General features: G+C 41.8%; 1 protein-coding gene across 14 annotated transcripts in view; it reads left to right on the top strand.

Moving 5' to 3' along the window:
* Positions 1 to 25560, top strand: part of SULF1 (sulfatase 1) — a 198483-nt gene that overhangs the window by 53772 nt on the left and 119151 nt on the right. Inside the window, exon 2 of one of the 14 annotated variants that reach the window (XM_053250518.1) lies at positions 12635 to 12820. The exons of 12 other annotated variants lie outside the window; for them this stretch is intronic. The gene's annotated coding sequence lies outside the window, so the exon portion shown is untranslated. Of the gene's footprint in view, positions 1 to 12634; positions 12821 to 24419; positions 24521 to 25560 lie in introns of all 14 variants that reach the window. One more of the 14 variants, XM_053250519.1, reaches the window with a different exon arrangement.

Consider the following 25560-nt stretch of genomic DNA (forward strand, 5'->3'; position numbering starts at 1 on the left):
ACTATTTGGAGAGAAATATCCATAACTTCTTTTGAATTTGCCCAGCACATATACCTTATACACCAGCCTCTCAATGGGGTTCCTATGGGAAGATTTCATAAGGAAAAACACCCATCAAGAATAAGATGTGGTGATCTTATTTTCCATTATGTCAAAAGGCTTGTGCACGTGCAGTAGTACCCTGTGCCTGGGAGCTGACTGCACTGTAGGGATCAGGCCCTACCTGTTGCTCTTGTGGAGGCAGTTGCCACTTAACTCTATTGACAAATGGGATATAAACATTGCAGCCTTAGTAGGTTTCATATGAGACAATGCATGTAGAAGGAAAATGGCACTATAGACCGAATTGTGCAGTTAGGGTGGAGTATTTTCCTTAATCCAGCTATGGCTTAATTGGAACCAATGGACTATACCATCTGAAAGAGAAGCAAGTTTGTGCATGTCTCTCAACTCAACTCAACTCATTGGCTGAAATCCAGTGCAGCATACTATGATAGGAAGATGCACCTGCACAGGAGCTTCCTCACCAACGCTCTGGTGACAGAGCTCAGGTATGCATCGCAGTCGCCTACAGGTTTAGACAAAGTACTGCAGTGCATTAAATGAATATGGGCTCTAAAATCCTACGCATATTTTTTAGAGGATGATCAAACTCCTGTACTCAGGTGTACTGTAGTTGAGCAGGGCTGGAAGAAGAGGTTTCTGTGAGCTTTAGAGCTGCTGTAGCTATTGTGACACAATAAGCGAATGAACAAAATGTCTTTTCACATTCACAGACTTGGGTGGTCCAAGAAGGCACAATTTCTTTTTCCTAATTAGGAATTCTTTCCTGGATAGGCAACAACCTTCCATGGTAAAACAGTGGCACTGAATATTTGTGGGATGCTAATCGAATGCTTTCACATTGTAACTAGGATGCACAATGTGTTCCATCTCTGAATACATATGTATTCAATTCTTCCTTATTTAGCTTTTAGTATCTGTAAGATTTTAAACAATACTGGAAAAATCCCAAGGTTGTGACTTGGAGAAATATTTGTGGTGCAATTCATTAAATTAAGGCTCCAAAACATGTATCTAATTACCCTCTTAAGCTACTTATTTTATGTTAAGCAACAACTGGTTATTAAGACATTTGCTTAAGGCTACCACCACCATCTTTGCATGAATTTGTTTCTAACTGTTTAGACCTCAAGAAATACATTGCAAATGCTGCACTATTATTGCATTAACATAAAAGCAGCAGTCTTAATTAATCTAAATGAATTCATACTGAAGGAAGTTTACAACATGTTTTCAATTTCAGAAGGAACGTTAAAAACTCATTAAAATAATTGTAGACATGCCTTTAAAAAAAAAAAAGTGCAGCCTACACATGTCAGTTTCCTAAGTGTTGTATGCCATAAGATAAATTATATTTTTTCACTTTCATTGAGTTGTCATATTCCACATGATCATTATGTGTACAGTGAACACACGATGGGCAGCAGGATTGTGGTAGATACATATTGCACTAGACTGTCCATATAGTCACTACACACATACAAAATGTATCTAGAATTGCTGACCTGAGGTGCAAAATCTACATACTCTTGGCACATAGCAACTATACAGACAGTCTAGTCAACATGCATAGTTTGCAGCAAGGCTTTTGATCCTATTCTCCCCCACACATGTTCATTCCTTTGTCCCTCCTCATCTCATGTGTGCACACGAAATGTCCAGATAGAACTTTGCTTCAAAGCTTTTTCAGCGGAAAGCAAGTGTCCATAGCTGGAAATTGGCCATAACTGAACTTTGAGTGCAGAAGATTCCAGCTTCAGTCCCTGACATCTTGATGTAGGGCAGGGAAAGATAGTTGTTTGAAACCCAGTTCCAGTGCCAGTCAATGTAGACAATAAAGAGTTAGATGCACCAATTGTTTGAGCTGGAAGAAGACGGCTTTCTATCAGGCGCGGAGCCTGACCGCCGGCAGCCTGTGTGCGGCCCCGGCCCCACTGACCCCACCCCCCATGCGGTCTGGCTCCTGAACGGAGCCTTGAGGCTTCGTTTGGGAGTTGGAGCTCAGCTCCCGAAGGGGAAGAGTTCAGCTCTTCCAAGAGCCACTCCTGACTGCGCTGCTTTTGCAGTGCCAGCCTTAGTTTAGCTCCCGAAGAGGCCACGCGGTCCCCACGCGGGAGCGAAACCAGCACCCCCGTGTCTGATGTCAGACGCAGGGTGTGTGTCAGGGCAGTGACTGGGCTTGGCCCGGGTTCTTTGAACCTTTTGGCCCAACGGTGGCTCTGCCCCTGCTTTCTATAATCCTCAGATGTAATATTTCATTTTTAAATCATTGTCAGAGCTGCACAACTTTGGTCCTCCAGCTGTCCTTGATCTACAACTTGCATCATTCCCAGCTAGTGGCCAATAGTCAGGGATGGTAGAAGTTGGAGTTCAGCAACAGCTGGAGGATTAAAGTTGTGCAGCCCTGATTTATATGTAAAATTCCCAGCAGTAGATTTTTGTCCTTATCTTCCAGTTTGATAGGCTAGCTTGCTTTTAGACTGTTCCTTGCTAGACGTTTTGCAATACTTATTTTTATGTGGCTGTGAATCAAAACTTTAAGAGGCCACATGGTGAATATAAAGTAGCCAGTTTGCAAGTGTGTGTGTGTGTGTGTGTGTGTGTGTGTGTGTGTGTAGAGGTTGGTTCATGCTGAAATGCTAGATATTTGCATTGTTGAATCTCTTTATTGCCTTTTTAGTGTCATTTTATAACAGAAACTGTATTTGACTGTTGGGGAGAAAAAATTCCAAATCTGCCAGAAATACAAGGCAGAGGCTTAGAAAAGTGCTGATGGTTTTAGCATCGAGAAAGTATAGTCACACTTTTGGGCTCATTAGGCTCTATCAAATTGTACCTAAAGGTGACACCATTCCCTCACTGTGTTTCATTTTGCACTTTAAATACCTTTGTCACAATCTTAAGTTGCAGGGGTGTGTGGATTTGCAGTTGTGAGACAAATCACCTTTTAAAATGCAAATGGCAGCATATTTCCCCCTTTAACCACATTTTACACAGTATAAATACATTTCAAAGCTAGAACACCAATGCCTGCATGGTTTCAAGTTAAGAAAGAGCAGGAGTTTCTATCTGCATGAAGAAGACAAAAATAGCATCACTTTTAAAACCGTGATCAGAATTGCTATGGTTTCAGTCTATTTAATGGGTAGGTAAATTGTGTTGTCTAGTTGATTTCGACTCCGGGCGCCCACAGAGCCCTGTGGTTTTCTTTGGTAGAATACAAGAGCGGTTTACCATTGCCCCCTCCCACGCAGTATGAGGTGATAGCCTTTCAGCATTTTCCTATATTGCTACTGCCCAATATAGTACCAGTGGGGATTCGAACTGGCAAGTTTCTGCTTGTTAGTCAAGCATTTTCCCTGCTGCGCCACTTAAGGTGACTTAATGGGTAAGTAGTGGGCTGTTATACTGCAACCAATTCCCAGCCCCACTAGCTTCATATAATTAATCTGGCTAATCACATGAGCCCTATTCAGACATTACATTGTACATGTGTTAATTTCAAAAGTGAACATACAAGCCCCCTCAAATGTAGGGTGCAGATAAGTACTACTGTACACCTGTTGAAAATGTGTGAATAACTATATGTGCATATACTAGATTGTATATGCATTAAACATAATGTGTCAATACAGCCATTGCAGATCAGCCTCCTCCAGTCCAGATTACAACAGAGCTACACTTATAAAACAAGAACATGTTTTGTACAAAACAAGTGCATGTAAAGAAAATGAGTTCTGCAGAGCACTTCAACTGCAGACTGTGTTTATTTCAATTTACTTTATTCGCATGGTTATGTGCACACACAGCATATTATGAAGTAATTCTACCTTTAGAAGTTATTCTAGAAAATGATGCTTCAGAGGGAATAAATTGAAGTCAAGGCTAGTCCCACGTACAATTGGTAAATTAGTTGGAGAATTCAACCTATGCAGAATAGAACACTGAGTGAAAAGATTATAGGTTAAGAATATGGGTTGTGCAATCAAGGGAATAAGCACCTATAAAATATCTATTGCACACTTCTCCATATGCTCACACAGAAATGTTCATTGTTTTTTGTATGCATATGCGCGCACACACACACTCCCTTTCATACAAGTTTAGACTCTCTTATACACATGCAGATATGGAAGACACAATGATACTGCTGTACTGTTGCTGACTGCACCCCTAGTCCTGTCTCTGCTGGTGGGAACAGGCAGGCAGGCAGGCATCCTTGCACAAGAGGAGCAGTGAGCTCAGCTCATTCTCCAGTGTGTGTTGTATTTGTGTCAGCCCTGCTGTGCATAGAATGGCATAACCCCACCAGCCACTACTCTTGCTGATGTTCCCAAGCGTGGCTGAGCCCAGGAGCAGAAACACCATTGACCAGACGGGTTCAAAGAACCCAGGCCACTGTTCTTCAAGGGCCACGTCTCACATCCCAGACATGCAGACACAGTGGGGGGGGGGGGGATAATTTAGCTCTCAACGGGGCTGTGCGGCCCTGTTTTTAAGCTAAATTGATCAGCACTGCATTCGCAGCACAGCCAGAGCGGCTTTCCCTGCCTTTTAAAGGCAGGGAGAGCTGCTCCTGCTGGCCGATTTGGCTCTCAAATGGGGCCATGCGGCCCCGTTTGGGTTAGATCAGCCAGTACTGCATTCGCAGCACGGCTAGAGCAGCTCTTCTGGCCTTTAAAAGGCCCCATTTGAGAACTAAACCACACCCCCATATCTGATGTCAGATGCAGGGGGTGGGGCTAGGGGGCCACAGCTGCAGCAGAACCTGGGCTGCCACTGGCCTCCCTCCACTCCTGGCTGAACCATCCACCTTCCTGGTGTTTTTTCTCCAGCCTTCTTTGCTCTGAAGTCTGACTTCCCTAAGCCACTACCATGGTAGCTTCACCACTCATCTGGGAATGGAATGCTGTATCTGCAAGCAGAGCTGCTGGCAGCTCATTTTTGGTAATCATTAGGACCATGCAAAATTTTAGAGGCCTATCAAGCACTTATGTGACTAGGCTAAAACCAGTTTTACCTGAAGAAAAGTGCCTTCGAGCTGGACCCAGATCCAGTGCAGGCAAAATAGGTCTCCAAAGCTTCACACAGTCCCTCCAACTCTGTACTTACATGGCAGGCCTCTCCTGTGAAGAGGCAGAAAGACTGGGCATGGTTTGTTTCAGGATTGCTCAAATACCTTAACTTCTGGGAATGGAACAGGTGCTCCTGGGCATCATAGTATTTTCAGGGACTGCAGCCATTGCCACAGTCCCTGAATAGCCTGCAATTTCTAGTAGCATCTGCGTGATTTCCGGGATTTCACAGGGAAAGGGAAAATAAAGTATTCCAGCAGTTCTTTTGAAAGAGAAGCCACATTCGGCACTTGCTGCTCTCTCAGTGCTGAAGAAAAGAAGCTTACAGAGAGACCCAACTGGTAAGTACAGAAGTTGGGAGGGAGACTTCAGGTGGCCGATGCTTCAGCCCTGAATTGAAGTGGCCCTGCGTCAGATAGACCCAGCTCCCCAGAGAGCCAAGTCAAATTGAGATTATCTCCCAAGTACCAAGGTTGTGTCTAAATCAAATATTGTCTCCTTTCCACAGCCCTAGTTGCCATGTAAACAAGAAGATAAAGGGGCTGGGCATAGCAAACTAGTGCTGAGTTGTGCTGCTCACACTCTGATTTCTTCTGGTGGTTACCCCAGGCCCAGTTCATTTGATATATAATGCATGCATGTACAGATTATTTTTTAAATGCCTTTTTCAAATACTGGCAGAGCAAACTGGAACAGGGTTTAAAAAGACTTCCTTGCCCCTTTTAAAAAGCAGCCCAGGTACCCCAACACTGGTTGGCTTGGTCAAAAAATGGGCAGCTGGCATCCTAGAAAAGGCTGCTGTGACTTGCCAAATAAGGCAGCCAGTGCTCAGTCCTGAGTGAAGGCTACATTTGGGTCTGGCAAGGAAGTCTGTGGGTAAGACAAGGGGACTTTTTATCTACCAGCTACAGCAATTGGAATGACTTTTGTCTGCCCATCCCTTTGATTTTCTCCAGATGTGTAATGTTTTAATTGTATCTTACAAGTAAGATGTTTCTAGGTCACTTCCTCTACAACTTTATAATTGTATACTGCCATTTTGTATTTGCAGAAGCAGCAGTCTCTGCCTGAGAAAAATACTAAAGGACTTTATGTAATGATACACAGGAATAATAATACTTGCCAGAGAAACAATAATAGTTTCTGGTGCTGAATTGTGAAGCTGTTTGTTTTTGTTTTTGTTTAATCAATCATATTTATATACTACTTTATATATGCATCACTAGGTGGTGTACACAATTTAAAGAATAAAAAATATAAAACAGTGTAAACAATTTCATGGAATAAAACGTTTAAACTATATCATAGGATAAAAACAATTAAACAATTTAAAATTAATTTCACTTAAAAGCCTGAGAAAACAGGTGTGTCTTGAGGGTCTTCCTAAAAGCAAACTGAGAAAGAGATGCTCTTATTTTGATAGGGAGCATATTCCAAAGCCCCAGGGCTGCCACAGAGAAGACCAAGTCCTGAGTTGTCACCAAACATGCAACAGTAACCGGACCTCTCCAGATGATCTTAATAGGTGACAGAGATCCTGACAGAGAAGACACTGCCTTTAGTATGCTGGACTCAAACTGTTGAGGGCTTTATAGGTAATAACCAGCGCTTTGTATTTCTCTCAGAAACATATCGGCAGCCAGTGCAGTTCTTTTATAATCGGTGTAACATGGTCCTTCGGTTTGTCACGGAGAGCAGTATGGCAGCCACATTCTATTTGAATTGTAGTTTCCAGACTACTTACAAAGGCAGCCCCATGTAGAGTGCATTACAGTAGTCAAGCCTGGAGGTTACAGGTTGAGTATCCCTTATCCGAACTGCTTGGGACTAGAAGGGTTCCGGATTTTGGACTTTTCTGGATTTTGGAATATTTGCATACTGTAATGAGATCTCTTGGGCATGGGTTCCAAGTCGAAACATGAAAGGTTACTGTACACTGTATTTTATTTTTTTAGGTTTTATTTAAAGTCTCTAGACCAAAGCGAGAGAGTGAGCTGAGGCATCTTGTTTTTTGTTTTGCTACGAGGTGCTCAGCCGCAACGAGTTGGTGCTGCGGGCACATGCCGTGGTAGTTTCTGGATTTTGGAGCATTTCGGATGTCCAGATTAGGGATACTCAACCTGCTACCATATTATGCACCACTGTTTTAAGGTCCATTTACCTCCAGAAATCAGACGTATCGGCCGAAGCTGATAAAAAGTGCTCCTGACCACTGTTATATGCCAGCATTCTAGGCTGGCTTGTTTTTAGTCGGGATATGCAGGCAGCTTCAGGCAAAACTTGAATAGAACTGAGTTGAGCTGCTTGCTTTCCTAAATCTGTTTACAAAACATCTCCTGTGGGTGCGGTGGTGGGGTGTGTGTGCCTCTTAATTGATATTTGTTTCCGTTTGGCAGTCATTTTTACATATATCTGATTCTACAGGAGAATATGCAAGTATATTGACCATAAGTTTGTTCTAATCTGAGGATGCTGAACAGAATGAGCCCTTTCACACAACTCTGGGGGGGGGGGTTGTGGGGGATAAAGAGCCCCTATCCTAGTAGTCACAGACAATCAGAACCTCTGTTTGAGTCACCAAATCCAGTGAACGTGCAAACACACACACACGTCATCTGAGGACTCCATTGCTGAAACTGGGAGTTGGAAGGTCTTCCAAGGGCTGAGAAAACCTCAGTATGCTTTGCACTTCAAGTGGACTGGCAGGCCTCGTTACATCAGCAGGTGTCCTCTGGCCATGAAAGGGCAAAAGGCAGGCCCGGCCCTGCTGAAATATCTGCAAGCATAGGATCATAGCAGGTGCTTTGCAGAGTGGCAAATTCATGGATGGCAGCCCCTGTCTATTGTTTCCTTGGCTGCTAGTTCCTGGTAGCTGCTAGGAAAGGTAACTGGATCCACATGACCGAAACAACAAGGTAGGAGAGCTCTCTTCTCCTACCTGGCTTAAGAGAACTCTTCATGTGCTGCGGCAGAGGTCTGATGCTACTAGGCTAATGTGAGAAGCCCCTGTGGCCCCAGACTAACATTGCCCCTGGAATAGGAAGAGCCATATTGTGTATTTTTCCCATGTTCAGGCTGCTTTCATTTATTTTGTTTTTAAACTGTATACCCCTCCTGTCTTTCACATAAATACTATATGCTGATAACCTCTGGGCTTGACTTCTGTAGTGCGCTCTACATGGGGCTGCCTTTGTACGTAGTCCGGAAACTACAATGGGTACAAAATGCAGCAGCCAGATTGGTCTCTGGGACAACACAAAGGGACCACATAGCACCGGTTTTGAAAGAACTGCACTGGCTGCTGATATGTTTCTGGGTGAAATACAAAGTGCTGGTTCTTACCTATAAAGCCCTTAATGGCTTAGGTCCAGGCTACTGGCTTAGGTCCAGGCCACTTTTTGTTTGCTTGTTGTAAACCACCCAGAGACGTGAGTTTTGGGTGGTATAAAAATATATTAAATAAATAAGTATTTGAGAGCACCTCCTTTGTCATAAACCCTGCCGCCTGTTACAATCTTCTGGAGAGGTCCGGTTGCGGATGCCACCGGACTTGGCTTTGGAATATGCTCCCTACTGAAATAAGAGCATCTCCTTCTCTATTTTCAGGAAGAACCTCAAGACTCTCCTGTTTTTGCAGGCTTTTAATTAGAATTAATTTTAACAATTTTAAAACCTTGTTTTAATATCTATTTTATTGTTTTTATTGTCATGTATTTTAATTTGTAATGTTTAGATATTTTAAATTTTGTACACCACCTATCTATTATATCTCTATACCACATATCAGGTGGTATAAATTCAAAGCAGCTTACAGACATAGTACTTAAAAACAGAGTATTAAAAACAAGGACAATAATACCACTGAATGTCACACAAAGTGAGGAAAGGTAAGCTAAAATATGTTTGTCAGCTGACAGAGGGCATATGTAATCTTTTGGGGAAAGGAATTCCACATGGTAGGGTCAGTCACCAAAAGGCATTCTCACATGGCCCTCAAATGAGCCCTCAACTGGCAAAGGCACATACAAGAGAACCTCTCTAAATGTTCTCAAGGGTGGGCAAGTTCATGTGGAGAAAGATAATCCTTCAAAAAAGGTAAGATAAAGTGGAGGACATATTAAGATGGTCCACCCGAGGCGGCTGTTGGATCCAGTAGGATTCCAAAAAGCCTTGGAGGGTTTTGATGTTGGTCCTGCCAGCGATTCTGTCAATGCCCTGGTGGGAACCTGGAATAGGGAACTCACCAGGGCAGTAGACACGATCGCTCCTAAGCGTCCCTTCTGATCGGCTTTAAAAGTGGCCCCTTGGTATACAGAGGAGTTACAGGGTCTGAAGCAGCAAGGTAGGCGACTGGAGCGCAAGTAGAGGAGAACTCAGCTTGAATGTGACAGGATACAGCATAGAGCCCATTTGAAGGTTTATGCGGAGATCAGACAATTCTGGTCTGCACACATTGCTTCTGCGGGTTCACATCCAGCAGAGCTGTCTCGGGTTGTGATGAGTTTGATTCAGGCTCCTTCCAATTCAAACCAATCCCCAGCAAGGTGATTGAGAGAGTGGTGGCTAACCAGCTCCAGGCAGTTTTGGAGTAAACCAATTATCTAGACTCATTTCAAACTGGCTTTAGAGTGGGATATGAGGTTGAGTCTGCCTTGGTTGGCCTGATGGATGACCTTTACCAGGGAATCAACAAAGGGAGTGTAACTCTGTTGGTTCTTTTGGATCACTTGGCGACCATGGTATCCTTCTGGATCGCCTGGGGGGAATTGGGGGTAGGAGGCACTGCTTTGCAGTGGTTCCGCTCCGATCTCTCAGGCAGATTCCAGGTTATGGCCAGGAACACTTTCTATCAGCTTCGGGTGATTCGACAACTGCGTCCATTCCTTGAAGAGAACTATCTCAAAACAGTGGTGCATCAGCTGGTGACCTCCATGCTTGACTACTGCAATGTGCTCTATGTGGAGCTGCCTTTATACGTAGTTCGGAAAATTCAGTTTAAAATGTGGTAGCCAGAAATGGGGTAACCCGGAGAGACCATTTTATGCCTGTCTTAAAACAGCTGCACTGGCTGCTGATATGTTTCCGGGCGAAATACAAAGTGCTGGTTATTACCTTTAAAGCTCCAAACGGCTTGGGTCTGGGTTCCCTTAGAAAGCGTCTTCTTCAGTATGATCCCCATCACTCATCGAGGTCATCTGGAGACGTCCATCTCCAGTTACCACCAGTATGTCTGGTGGCGAATTGGAACTGGGCCTTTTCTGTAGCTGCTCCTGGTCTATGGAATGCACTCCTGGCAGATACCTGCAGTTTAGGCTCACTGTCGGCCTTTAAGAGAGCCCTGGAAACCTATTTGTTTGGCCCGGCCTTCCAAGGCTTGTAAAGTGTTGTTGTCTTTAAAAAGTATTTTAATTGGTTTAAAATGGTTTTAATCATTTTTGAATTGTTTTTATATTGTGTTAAGCATTGTGTTTGAATTGTGGGTTTTATGTCTTTTTAAAAGTTGTTGTACACCATCCAAAGCCTCTGGATGGGGCCGTTTATAAATGTAATAAATAAGTGTGCTGTCAAGTTGATTTCGACTCCGGTGCCCACAGAGCCCTGTGGTTTTCTTTGGTAGAATACAGGAGAGGTTTACCATTGCTGCTTCCTATGCAGAATGAGATGATGCCTTTCAGCATCTTCCTGTATCACTGCTGCCCAATACAGGTGTTTCCCATAGTTTGGGAGATATATCAGGGGGAAGTAGAACCAGCAACCTTCTGCTTGGTAGTCAAGCATTTCCCCACTGCGCCACTTAAGGTGCTAATCCTTCAATACCAAACCATTAAATCTTTAATGTTTATTGCCAGTATCTTGAATCCCTGAGAATTTGAAATACTTGGAGGAAGGTTCTTTTTCTTGTAACATTACATTAGCATATTTTCTGATCCAATTGGTTGTTTGCTTAAATTTTTTTAATCAAGGCTATGCTATCTTTCTGTATAAAAGCAGAACTTATGTACTTTTCAGATTTATGCTATCATAACTTTGGACACTGTAACAATGAGTTGTCATGGTTAATGTGTATGCAAATACAGGAAATTAGGAGGAAAACATGATTTATTATATTTGAGAGTTACTAGGTCACTAATGGGTTTTTTTAAATGTTATTGGGATGTCTCACTTTTATCAGTTGTTAAAGGAAAAAAGACGCTAAGACTTCTTATCTTAAAATATGAGAAGTGCCACTTGAGCTATAACTAACAGGTGACATATAATCAGTAATTTTGGTCTGGAACTCCTAATAGCTTTTTGATGTATTGATATAAAAGACATTTTAGAAAGTTATGTATGTTGAATTTGACACCTGTAAAAATTCTCTATGGAAATGATCTGTGTTAGAAAGGTATTTTCAAGGCAGATACATATTTTTTCCCTTTGGTAGACCTGCCCTACTGTCCAAGCTTTTAAAATGTTGTGGGATAATGAGAGAAATATGATTTAAGCTTTAATGCACCAACAGTGCTGATGAACCCTACATGTAAGCAGGCTCCCATGAATGTCTAATTTGCTGGCTTAGACACTGTAAATATAAATCAGATGCACATTGGGATACAAATGCAGATGTGCATCTGCACTGCATTGCTTTTGATGGAATACACATTTTGATAAAATTGTTCCACATTCTACACAACTAATGTAGATCATTTTTTACAGACTAGAGCTAGATCATGGTGCAAGTGTATGGTGTATATAAATAACAGCTATGTGATAACTCTTTTCTTCTCCTTCCTTCTGTAGGTCTTGATTGTAGCATTTCCACTGGGCACTTTGCCTTCTAGTGTTATGAAAATTAGCACAGGCATATTAGCTGTAGACAGTCTTCAAAAGCACAGAACTCAAGCACTATGTTCAGTAATTAATTAGACCAAATAAGCCATCGGCATGATATGCCTGTATAAGAGCTGGGTCAATAATTAAACACTAGTAAATCTTCTTAAGTCTTCCCATTCTGTCAAACATTACATTCTCATTCAGCCAAGGAAACTGGAGTCAGTAAATGGATATACAAACACCTTAAAGGACTAATATCATAGGCTTTAGTACACTAATCTTTTGTGTTGGGTGATGGCCAAACTTCTTTCTTTCTGAGCCTGGTCCTTTTGGGGCCCGTGTGGGAAATATGAAGTGGGATCCTCAATACACTATCAAATATGAGGTGGTTGAAGGAATAAACAATGGAGATGGGGGGGGCACCGGGGGGGGGGAGAGATAAAAGTGTTAAACCTTAATGAAAAACTCCTGCTATTATAATGAAAATAAGACCAAAAATTTTAATCACAGAAATGATCAATTAAAACTGAAAAAGCACCACAATATTGAATTGGTCTCTAATAATGAAATTATAGAGTAATAAACAAGTACAGCATAACCCTAAACATTTGTAACTGAGAAATCTTGACCTTGATCTTCCTTCTGGTTCTACTTCAACTAATGCCTCCTGTATTTCCTTCCAGGGAACCAGGTTTATATATTTGCCTGAGCTTTCTGCAGCTGAAGCATTTTCATTGCAAGCAGCAGCTGACAGCTCTTTGGGGATAATGAGAGTAAAGTGCTTTGGTTCACTCAAGATGAGAGCACAGATAAAATACATCTGCTGCACCCTTGGCCCCAAATGACCAGCTCTCTCTCCCTTAGAAAAGGTGAATATCTTAAATATATTTCACTAATGCAGCTTTAGATAGAAGCAGGGGTAGTCCTTCTGCTAGGCAGGGTGAGACAGTCATTTTAAGCTCTACTGGGGTGTTAGGGGCTGGCAAAATATTCTTTCCTGCCTCACCAGCCTGCCTCACCAGCCTGCCCCTTGCCATCAGAGCCGCTTTTCACCCAGTAGTGGCACAAACTGGCAACATCTACAATTTCAAACTCATTCTCACATGTTGAGATACATTTTGCACATACCATTTACAACTTGGGTGGACAGATATCTTCTTGAGTCTTTAAAACTGGTAGATACGTATGTAGCCAGCCTCTCACTTAGTGGGGAATGCTGTGTTTGCAGCACAGAGGGAGAAGGAATATATAAATGCTGCCTCTAGTTTTCTCACCTGGAAGGGATTGCTTGCTGCTCATGAGACTTATTCTCCGTACCCCCACCCCCCACCGCTTTAACTGCAAACTGCACCTATGATTTAGGAATACAGTTTCTTGATGTCCAGGTCAGAACAATGATCATGTCTCTCTTAATGTTCCAGAAACTGCCACTGGATAATCAGTGACTATCACAACTCAACTCAGGATTTGTGAAAGAATGCATCCTCCATTTAATGTATAAGTTTACTGCTAAATGTGAATGTTAATCTGGCTGATTTGGCACTTGTCTTAACATCTTCATGGTGTGCCCCTTTTCTTATAAGTTCACTCACGTTTTAAATATCACAGGATACAGATCTGGTGATATTCTTGTCAAAAATAACTGTAAATTCACCTTCAGTTTCTAGAATTTCCTTTTGAAGTACTGAACGGACATGCAACGTTCAGCCTTTCTTGTGTCCATCATTCTCATTAGACATTAGCAGTAATTCAGGTGGAAGGTAGGAAATGAGTTAGTAATAGCTTGGCTAGTAGAACTTGTGGCCATAATGAGGAATTGTCTAAAGGTGAGATTCTTTCTCATTGCCTCAAGCCAAATATGTTTGGAAGCATTTCAAAAATCTTTTCCTGTATTTAGGCTGTTGGTTCTACATTATTAGAGTCTCTTTCTGTCTAGCCTGTATCAGCTGTCTTATTGTGCCTTAGCAGTTGATTACTGTGGTTACTTAATAGTCTGATACAGACCTTTTCAAACAGTGTTTTTCAGAATTCTCCTTTTAAAAACATGGCAAGATGATCACATGGCATTTATCTCCCCAAACACTTGAATCTATGATCAGGAAGAATGTATTTTCGTCAACCACATGCTTCTACTACCAGTAATCTGATCCCAATGTGGACTGTTGTATTTCAAGCTGACTAATATGGAGGGAACCCTATAGCGTCATTAGGATCACAGTTATGTGTTCAGAGCATGGAAAAAAAATCCTGAGAATGAAATCCCTTTCCTGGCTGAAACCCAGAATGAAAATAATCAACCACATCCAAACAATACAGCCCTACATTGGCAAACTGATGATGCTTGGGACTTAAGAGTTCAGAATGCAAATAATGTTCATTATTGTAAAATGGATGGGGAGGATTAAATGGCTATATACTGTACTAACATTTCTGCATGGAGTACATTGTTTGATGGAATGCAGCTCCATTTCAGGCTACTGCACAATTGAGCAGGTAAAGACTTAGCGCTTGTATCTACGGATATTGATGATAAAAGCTCCTTCCTGAATGGATTAATTTTGTCTGGGTTTTGGTAATAATTTTTTTAAAAAGTTAGGCAGCGATTGTGTTTGGAAAAGAAGAAATCTGTGATACAATACAAGAGGAGGATAATACGTGTGTAGGGTCTGTTGAAAGGAGCTCCTGGCTAGGCAGAGGACCGGATAATGTAGATGATAAAGGCATGCCTATAACCAAAAGTCTTCTATGTAGCCTACTTACAGACACTGCTTACAGATTTTTCCAGGGTTTCTTAACTACCATGAAGCTTGGAAAAGTTTTTATTCCTTTGAGAGAGCAGAGATTCTCTCTTCTGGTTGTGTTAAGATCTTGTACAGCACATTGTTACAAAGATTTCATATGTGGACACTACTACTTCTAAGCTTCATAGGACTGCTTCATGCAGCACAGGAAAAGATGAGTCCCTACATTTCTGCTGTGTGTCTGTCTTGTCTCTTCTGTTACATTTTGATGAAAAGTTGTGTACAGTATATAGGGATGCGTGGGGAAATGGCTGAGGTTCTCAGATATAATTGCAACTCCTGGTCATGTATTTCTCATGAGTAATACAAGTGACCAAAAACTCAAGGGCACCCCTAATCTTAAAAAGGGCAAGACTACCCACTTTGGGGGCCACATGCTAAGGTATCATTAAACAGTAAATTGGTTGATGTTACCACCAGCAAGGTAGGGATGTGCACAGAGTGTTTTGTGCATCAGGGGGGTGGCAAAGAGCAGGTGCTTTAAAAGGTGGAAGGCAGGTCTGAACTGCCCCTCTGTTGCTCTTCCGCCACAGTGCTGTCCTTATTAAACAGCTACGCTTTCTGTTCTGACAAGCCATGCTGCATGGCTGCTTCCTGCTTGAGAACAGGAAGTTCCCTGTTCCCAGCAGCCCACGGGCGGCATCTGCACATGTGTGGACGCCATTTATGTGCCAAGAATCAAGCAGGGACAGACAACTTGATTGCGTGTTGAGTTGTGTCCTTCATCTCTTAGCAGCTACCCATATCCTCTGTACACTAAAAAGACAAAACATATTCCCTGAAGTGTTGTACTTATAATTGAACAAGGGGAGGGAGGATAAAAGCTCTTGGGCCCCTAAAGGAGGAAGACCCACTGGTTGGGTGGCATCTTGTTATTTGCTCTCCTTCTCTGGGAGGTTGTGGGGGTGGGGGAAATTCTTGTCCCAGGGCCCACACCAACCTTACTATGCTCCTGATCCCCTGGTGGTGTTGGTGTTTGTTTGTTTGTTTGTTTTTTAAACTGGGTTTTTAAAGCCACCCACCCCCTCTTTTTTTGCTCCTGGAACACTCCTGCATTGACAGCAGGGACCAAGCTGTAAAATCTACATAGCCTGGTTGTGTAGGTCCTCCACTAATCACTTCCCCATCAACCAGCAGATGTCCAGTGGATGGACCTTCACAGGCCAAGGCTTACTGGCCTCTGGAAATGGGATATGCAGCTGAGCAGATGCTCTCAGTCAATTAAATGTTGTTGTTTTTCAAAGACACTAAGCTGAGCTGACAGTGTAAAAGGACATCTGAGGCTTTTTGAAAAAGCTGAGGAGTCCCCCTCCCCATCAAACTCTAGCATCTCACATCTAGGAAACCATTTAGATTAGCAGAAACAGTACTGTCGGTAACTACAAGAGAACTGGCTTCTCTTATATATTTACGGCAGAGTAACTTTAATTGTTTAACTTCAGGAAACAGAATTTTGGAGCTCAATAAAGCCAGGAGTTCTCAAACTGCTATGAGGAGACTGCCCACATTGGGAGAACAATTATCAAGCTGCCTCAGAGATTAATAATGCCAAATAACTTCTTCCATTGTTTGTTCTTGTCTGCTATCCAAGGAAAAGGGCCACATTGTCCCAAACAAGAAAGGAGGGTGATCCAAAAGTTTCCCCCTTTGCTCTGCCAACACATAAAGTACTATATTGCACAAACTGGCCACTTAACTGAGAGGAGAGTTTAGTATTTAGGATGGATCTATTGCCTGGTGCAAGCTAGTGTTCTAGATTACCTTGCCTGGGCCAGTTCAGACATCATGCAGTTAAGCCTGGAGTGCATGCTCTCACAAGCGTCTACTTCTGATTTAGGTTAGAATGAAACCAAGATCATCCGTGACATCCAAGCTGATGGGTCTTGGTTATTCTAACCTACTTGAAATAAACCACAATCTGTAACCAAGGTTCAAATTGATTACAGATTGTGGTTTTTTGAAGTAAGAAGGTTATAATACACCAAACTTGGTTGATGTAGAAGATGTCATGACCAATTCTGGATTCATTTTAACCTAAATTGTAAGGAGATACATGCACACTCCTGAGGCTTGGAGACATTGTGCAGAACTAGACTCAATTGTGGTTCCAAATGATGTCCAAACTGGCCCAGTGAGTAACTGAGGTTTAGTCCATCCCTGGTTTTTATATTGGACTAAAAAGACAAAGGGCACTCTGGAAAGAACTAGCATGTGGCTTCACAATGTAACCGGACACATTATAGACTCTGTTCTCTGTCTGGATTTTAAAGCTTCAGTGCCAGTTAATGCTGGCTCATGAGGGCACAACAGAACTGTACCTTCTGGCCCCATTAAAGACAATTCATGGATCGCAGCAGCTACAGTGCCCCCTGAAAACTGCCCGTGCTTCTGTAGGGAGGTCTGCCTCACACTGAGGATTGCTGCAATAAAGTAGCAACTTTTTGCTGAGCTTTGTAAGATATACTTGTTCCTAGTGGAAATGGCAAAACAACACCCAACAGTATTGTGGTAATGTAGCCTGACACCGACCAAACACAGACTCACATTTATTCAATAGGTGTAAACTTGGCATAGTTCTTGGGGTCACTGTCCAGTTATAAAGTGGTCCACTAGAGCTGTGTGGGGAAAGGACTACATTTCCCAATGCTGGGAAGGACTACATTTCCCAACATTGCCCCTGCCGGCCTGGCTGTTTCTACCTTTCAAGATGTCACCGAGGTTTCCTGCAGTTCTGAACCCCTTTAAGGGTTTCCCCCAGAGCTGCACAGGAGACCTCTCCATGTAGAGGTTAGCACTGTGAGTTGCTGCCTCCTTGTGGGGCCAGGGGCAATGTGCAGATGTTTCCACTTCAAAGCTGAATCTCTGTTCAGCCTTAGTAATTGGTTTTTAACATTTCTCTGTTTCTTGGATGTGGAGCTCATCAGTAAAGTTTAAGGAGATGTAATGTAATGTTTCTGGTACAAACTGTAGAGGGCACTTAGGAGGATCAAGATGGTATTACAGAGTTACAGCAATACTTTTTTCTGAACAATTGCAATTTAAAATTTGATTTTTGTTTTCTATGAGATGCTTAGAATTACAAGTACGAGGTTATGTGGCTTTACTAAATTCAAAAGCCATAGATTAATAGTAGTGTCAACATGGATCTGAAGGAAGCTCATTGAACATACCTTTGGGCTAAGTAATGTTGTTCCCGAGCAGCAAAGGTCACATGTTTTCAGGTATAGACAGTGCAAGTAAGGACAAGCTGTTTCTGTGTCTGAGGGAGTCAGGGTCTTCAAAAGTGCATTCAGTGAAGCTGGCAGGCTGGTCTGTCTGCCTAAGAGGAGAGGCTGTGTGCCTCTGAGTATGCAGTGGAGGGAATTGCAAAACCTCTGCTAGACTGAAATCTATAGTTTCATTTAGTTTGGACCCCCCACCCCCGCAAAGGAAATAGTGTACTTTTACCTAGACATGAGGAATTCTGAGTTTATTTTAACTGTCTAAGAGGTTGGCTTTTTATTGATCATGAAATGAAATGAGATCTTATCTTCTGCAGAAAAGTATGGTGTTTTGGATTTTTGGTAAATTGTTAAGCATTTTGGTGCTCTGAATGAAATGTATATCCATACAACTGTCAGATACTGGACTTTCCTGATTGGTGGCACCTCTACCCATCCTATTTTGCTCGGTAGTAAATTATCACCTTTTCTGCATAACCTCATTTCTGCCAGGATTAACGGCTACCTCTTTCTACACATTATTGTCATATTGGTCTTTCTTACCGTCTTGAATACAGTACTGAGTTAACAGATTTGTAACAAAACAGTCCTGGGAAAAGAGATCTCCTACCATCTCTTGTACAAAGTACAATCCCCCAAGCAACTCCATAGACTCACCAAACTGTAAGAAACTCCAAACAAGTGAGGCTTGATATGGACCAGCTAAACCTTTTTAAATGACTGCAAGCTGTCAAGGCATACAAGATTCTGAACTCTTTTGACCAGGGTAAGACTCTTAAGGTCATAGAGGTGGAAACAGAACAACAATTTTGTATGTCTTGCTGAGTGTCTCTTGGCTTGACTTCTGGAGCTTGCCTCTAGGGTTTAGAGGCAGAAGTTGTTGACTGACAGCTGTGGAATTAATTTAGAAAAAGGATCCCTCTTGCCTACAGTAATTGTAGAACAGCTCATTCTGGAAGTAGCAACCCCAACTAAATCAAAATGGGTTATTGCTCAGAGGCAAGCATTGTACATATCACAATATGATATTGGGAAGAGCTAACTGTATAAAACTGACCTTTAAAATAAATTTATGCTAGGCCTGTTTTTCAGCTTTAGAAAAAATACACTGGGAGGCAGATATCTTAAAATGTGCCAACTTCATTTTGAAACTCTTAAATTAATGTTTTGTCCTGTGGGGTTTGTTATTCTTAGCTCTTGCTCAAAAGTGTGTGTAGATATCTTTAGTAAATATCATAAGGAATGAAAAAGATTAAGACCACCAAAGACAAATTGTAAGGCTGCAGTCCTATGCATGCGTGCATGGAAATGCATGCATGCATTTTGAAATCAATTGAACCACCTTCCTAGTATATGTGGCTTAGGCTTGTGGTCTCTGTGAATATCTGATTATGTAGCAGTTGGATTTTAAACCAGTTTTGTTAGATATACGAAGTCATGGAAGTTGGTTATGTGATGAGGATCCTGCCTGTAGGTCACATGGTATTAAGGAGGTGCTTATTCCAGCCTCCTGAGCATGCTCACTCTCTGAGCTTCAAAAGCCTTGTTTTTGTTTTTTTTTCCAGAATCTTAGAAAAAAATCCAAGACTTGTATTTGCTGCAATTATTGTAATTCTTCAAGGTTCCTATTGAAAACAATCTGAGTTCCCTGCTGATTTCAGTAGGGGCAGAATGGGGCTCATGTGTTTATAATTTAACACTTTCTTCTGGGAGGGTTGAGGGGAAGGGGATTATGGCTCTTAAGACTCTCAGACTGGAGCTATTGCACAGCGTGATTAAACGGCTATTCTTTTATTTCCCCTTTATAAACAAAACAGCGGTAGAGAAACCTTTTTGATGTTTAGCATAGTGCATTTCATCATAGGAAAACCAGGGGAGGTCTCCTAAGCTGATTAAATAAAACCAACAAGAGTCACAGGAAGGAAAGAAAATGGTTGGCCTGAACTGGCAAACTTTGAAGCAGCCAATACTGGGCTGAGGACTGGAGTTTCAGTAGCCAAATGACCTTTGAGAGGATAATGGCTGATTTCTTTTTCCCAGGACTTCAAAAGAGAGGTTTGCACAGGAAGACCTAGGTATTGGGTAGGTGGAAAAGGCGAATAAACATGTATAGTTCTCTTCTTACAAGTGCACTATAACATAAGTGCCTAAATGCCCATTTCATAGTACATTTCCCAGCATATTACAATGCTGAAATGCATTTCATATTTTTTAAAGGCACAAAATACCACAATTCTCCTGCCTGTGGAAATGAATTCTGTGCCACTTAACCTTGTTTTCTAAATACCCATTTCTGACTTCAGTTTCAATAAATATGAAAGCTGTTCATATTTATGACTAATGTGTACAGTTGTAACCAAGGAGCAAGTATCGTATTCTTTCCCCATATCCCCTGCTTACTGGGCAAAGAGGCACCTTTTACCACGGTGATTCTCTTTATTTAGCAGGGGGAGAGTAACTGGCCCTATCCACCCCCAGCACAGTACCTCCAGTGACTGTTGCTGGTGTTTATCTTGTGTTTCTTTTTAGATTGTGAGCCCTTTGGGGACAGGGAGCCGCCATCTTATTTATTATTTTGCTCTGTAAACCTCTTTGGAAACTTGTTGAAAAGCGGTATATAAATTGTTGTTGTTGTTGTTGTTAAAAACAAATTCTTTTTGTAACAGATACAAGTTGCTGTCAAGCATAACCTGCATTAGGAGTGGGCAGATTTCAGCTGCATGCCTTTACAGAAATGTTGAAATTCTCCTTTATTTGGAATTGTTACTTGATGAAATTTCAGTTCCACAAACGTGGTAACAGGTTTATTAACAGAATTACATGCAGCTCCCTGGCATATATCTTACTGCAGGACTGTAGCAGTGTTTCTCCAAGTCAAAAGGCGGTGCGGGGTTGGGGGGGAGAGTGGTGTGTTTTGTACTTAAGGAGACAGTGCACAGCTAATCCACTGTTTCCAAACAGAACACACGGATTGCCAGCTCTTACAACTCTGCACATCTTTTTTCAAAATCCATGAAACTGCAAATGCACAATCTCAGCTGTACATTGGGCAGGTTTGGACAAAAGGTGGAACTATCATTTATTTTAATTAAGGTTTACTTAACAAACCTGGATTAGCAGCAGAGACCATCATCAAATCTTGGTTTGTTTTACCATACTGTGGTTTGTCCAGGTCCTGCCCCTTTCCCTTATTGTTCCTATGGATGAGCCCTGTGAGGGCAGAGCTACTGAAACAAATCAAGATTAAACCATGATTGTTGGTTCAGACATCACACAAGACCATGGTTAGGCAAACTTTAATTTCTGGCTTCTAATTGTGGTTTGACTGCCCAAAATAAATTACAGTTTGTTGACTGGTGCAGGTTCAAACATGTAGATTAAATAAATTAAATGGGGGTGGGGGTGGGACATGGTTCTGCATGATGTCTGAAACCACCCTTTATATATGAAAAATAACTCCCAGGAGCAATAAAATATGGAAGCCAAAATGATTTCACCATTTTTTTTAAATTTCTAAACCAATACTTGAGTCACCATTTTTACATTCAGCTGGGCATTTAGATCTTCATTCTTAACTACTGAAATTACAATGTATGTTCAGTAAGATAACATGCTGGTAGAGGAAGAAGTGTGATTTCAGCCCCTTTGCTACAAATATTATTGAAGTTCATTAACCTATAATATATTTGAGTTCACTGTGGACTCTAGGTGCCTTGATGGATTATCTGAAGTCTCATGCTGGTGTCACAAATCAACCTTCATTGATTGGTTGCCAGATGTTTTTACTGTGTTGTGTAAAGCTGTTCTATAATATAGAAGAGGGTTGGACAACCTGAGGCTCTGCAGCTGTTGTTGGACTATAACTCCCATCATCTCCAGCCACAATTTATTGAGCTAGAGAGGCTCAGGTTGGCCACCCCGAATAGAATTTGAATGAGAGGGAACATAGTGTAGAATGTGAAAGGGAATTGTAGGATAGAATATTTCCAGATATATACTGGGGATGACTCTCTTCTACAGAGAGTATCCTAGGAGCATATGGGTCACCACTAAGCCAGTTATTTCACACAGTTTCCTAATATTTTGCAATAACTCTTAATAGTGATGCTATCACTGACAGCCAGTGTAGCAAGATCCTGCTTGTCAAACCTAGGAGAATTGGTGCAGTTTCATTCGCACAAACTACTCTGTGCATCACAATAGCTTCCTCTATCAACAGGATCAAATGATTAATATTCTGAGTAAATGTGCATTGTTTCAATTATATGTAATTATACAGATGAGTATATATGAATGCAGTTTTAAGATCATCTTACTATGCAATGCCAATATCCTTAACTCCTGTAAACTTATGTTTCACTTTTCAGAACTACTGTTACATTTGCAAAGATTTTTTTTAAATTAAATAGCATATTTTAAACTTATTGACAGGTGTTAGACCCCTTACTGAAGGAAGCCTATCTGTCAGGGTAGTTCTCAGTTACTAATTTACAGCAAACAGGATGCCTTTTCTTTTTCAAAAGCAGTTGCAGTATAGGTGTGGTAAAGAATATGCAACAATACTCGTGTGGTTAGCAGAGTGTAGGACAGCCATTGGCCTCCTGGGAAGAAGCTGTTTTGGGATTTGTAAGAAGGCTGCCAGAATTATTACAGTGTGGGGTTCTGGGCCACAGTTTTTAGTACACCGAAAAGTAGCAGAGTTTGCTTTCCCTCCATCATTTGTAGCGCTTTGCTTAGGAAGTTACAGAATACATCTAAGCTCTGTTAAAACGATAGATGAGTTTGAAATATATAGATGAATTGAAAACCTGTAGCACACCATTGGTGTGAATAGATCTTAGTAGAAGAAAAAGGTCGGGATAAAATCCTGGTGCCTGGGGATTCTATAGCTGCCTTTATCGGAGCCAGAATGTGACTAATTGTCTATCTGAAAGACACCTTCTTATGGCAGGAGGTTAAACATCAAAGACATGGCATGAAGACTGAAAATCAGTGGACAGCTAGATTGCTTCCTTCCTAATCCTGCAATTATTTTTACTACATCAGCAGCAAGGGACAAAGGAAAGCAATTTCACAACTTAGAAGTGGCTGCTCTTATTGCCTTAGCAGTAGAGTTCATAAGCAGAGAGGGCTGTCATGGACGTTCAGTTGTTAAAGTGCTTTTCTTATTGCGGAAGGCTGTGGATTGCTAGTGTGGTGTACTTTTGTTAAGAAAAAGGAAGCAGGTGGTATTAAATGTCTGATGGCTGAATACCACATAAAATGGCTTCTGAAATTAAAAAAAATCAGAAAACTATTGTGAAAGACACAAACCTAACTATTTATATGCCACCTCTCCCCACCCCTCCACACAAAACTCTTCCAGCCCTTAAGGACAGGGGCGTAGCAAGGTTGGAGTGGGCCGGGAGATGAGTTTATAAAATGGGCCCTTCATTTGTTCATTTAAAAGGAACAATAATATGAACAATGCATCACATTAAAATATACAAACAAAATTCAGTGTTATTAATATCAAAAGGGGCATATAAAATATCCATATCCTTTTGAACTGAAACATTTCACATCCGATCATCTTTAACTACTCTGATTCCCCTCCCTGACCTCCTTGCTGTTTCTTCTCCAAAAATCAGCCACAGCCAACACATTCATCCCCATCCAGTGTTCCCTCAAAAAAATTTTCAGCCATGAATCGAATGGCTTTTGTTCTGGGAAGCAGTATCAAATCAGTGTGCCCACATGTGCATTTTGTTCTGGGAGGCAGTATCAAATCAGTGTGCCCACATGTGCATTATTATATGCCACTATAGATGCAACACACACACTCGGCCCATTTGTCTCTAATATAAATGTGCCTCTAATAAACCCCTATTAAAAATTCAGAAATGTACATTCAGCAATCAGTTCAAATATCATAAAATGAAAAGCCAAAGAAGTGTATGTGGGCTGCAATGACTGAACCAATTTCCTTAATAATTTTTTTCTTAAAATAGCCTCCCAGTCATACATTTGCAGAATAGTGTAGAAATAACACTGGATTTAAACTATTAGATACTTTCGCAGCACTACATCTGAAATGAAGAATGCTGTTCACACTTTATTCTATAGGAATGTAATGATTTTAGTTATTATATATATTTCTATTAAAATTATTATTGCATGTATAATAGTATAGCATCAACATTACCTTGACACACTGGGCACCCTAGTAAAAAAACTTATGTACCACATGCATGCATAATCAAAATTACAAGAGGATATTTGATTTAATACACAGATAGGTTAAAGGGAATGTAAAGAGATCATTGGTGAGAGGCTATGCATGCATGGAGGTAATTAACACAAACTGAATTTGCCTGAGTTCACCAAATTATGTTTTCTAAGGCTAAGCCCACAATCTATGATGTGGCTTCTTTACATATGTTTTTTAATAATATTGTTTTTTCCAGGTTGCCAGTTTGAATCCCCATTGCTACTATATTGGGCAGCAGCAATACAGGACAATGCTAAAGACAATGCTCATCTCATACTGCGTGGGGAGCAGGCAATGGTAAACCCCTCCTGTATTCTACCATGAACCACCACAGGGCTCTGTGGTCTACCTTTACTTTACAAGCCGCCGATCCCTCCACCAGCCATGCTGTGGAGGTGATTGTGATTTCAGCTCCCATAATAGAGCCCATTAATGCTGAGCTGTCTGTTCCCGTGTGGAACCTCCTGTGAAGGTGAGCAGAGCAGAGAGCCTCTAAAGCATCCAGAAGGCACTTTAGAGGCTTGCAGCCTGCCTGCACTCAGGGGAGAGGCTGCGTCGAGAAAGGCCGGCTTAAATGAGAGGAGTATTGTGCCCCTCCCCCCGCCTGAGGATTGGACTTTGCTTCCCAAATGTGGATGGCCAAGGCATGTAAGCGGAAGGAAAAGGCATTTCCTCACCCATGCTGTTCTGCAAGTTGGGGGTGCAAAAGCGGATGGAGCAGCTTTGGAAGAGAAAAAGAAAGTCGCCCGGCACTTGCTAACCGATCCAGGATAAGGGCAGGGATTTAAGCTTTGCAAACTCAGAGCACGCCTTAATCCCAGGCACGCGTACTCAGGAGTAAACAACCCGCAGCTCAGGGAGCATGGCTTGCGAGGAAATGGGCACAGCAGACTAGGGTTGCTATGCTGCATGTGAACGCTGACTTGGGAGTAAGCCGCCTTGAGCTCAGAGAGAGAAGGGCTCACTTTGGAGGAAAAGAGATGGGGGCAGTGGAAGAGGAAAAAACTAGGAAGAAAAGGAGAGGGACAAGAAACCGAAGGGAACAGGCTAGGCAGGGCGAAGGTGGAGACCGAGGCGAGAGCAGTTTGCGCGGAAGGAAATTCCACTAAAGTTCCATCAGGTTTACTCCCAAGTAATTCGTGCATCGAAAACATTTTCCAGCCCAAGAGGCAGATACTTCTACAACACACACACACACACACACACACACACACACACACACACACACACACGTTACATGCACCAGAAGATGCAGCCTTTAATACCACTTTCCACAAGCGCTCAAATTGCCTCAATACATATGTACTTAAAGAGACAAAAATAGATAACTGAAGCTC

The sequence above is a fragment of the Hemicordylus capensis genome, chromosome 4, assembly GCF_027244095.1.
Source record: "Hemicordylus capensis ecotype Gifberg chromosome 4, rHemCap1.1.pri, whole genome shotgun sequence".
Lineage (NCBI taxonomy): Eukaryota > Metazoa > Chordata > Lepidosauria > Squamata > Cordylidae > Hemicordylus > Hemicordylus capensis.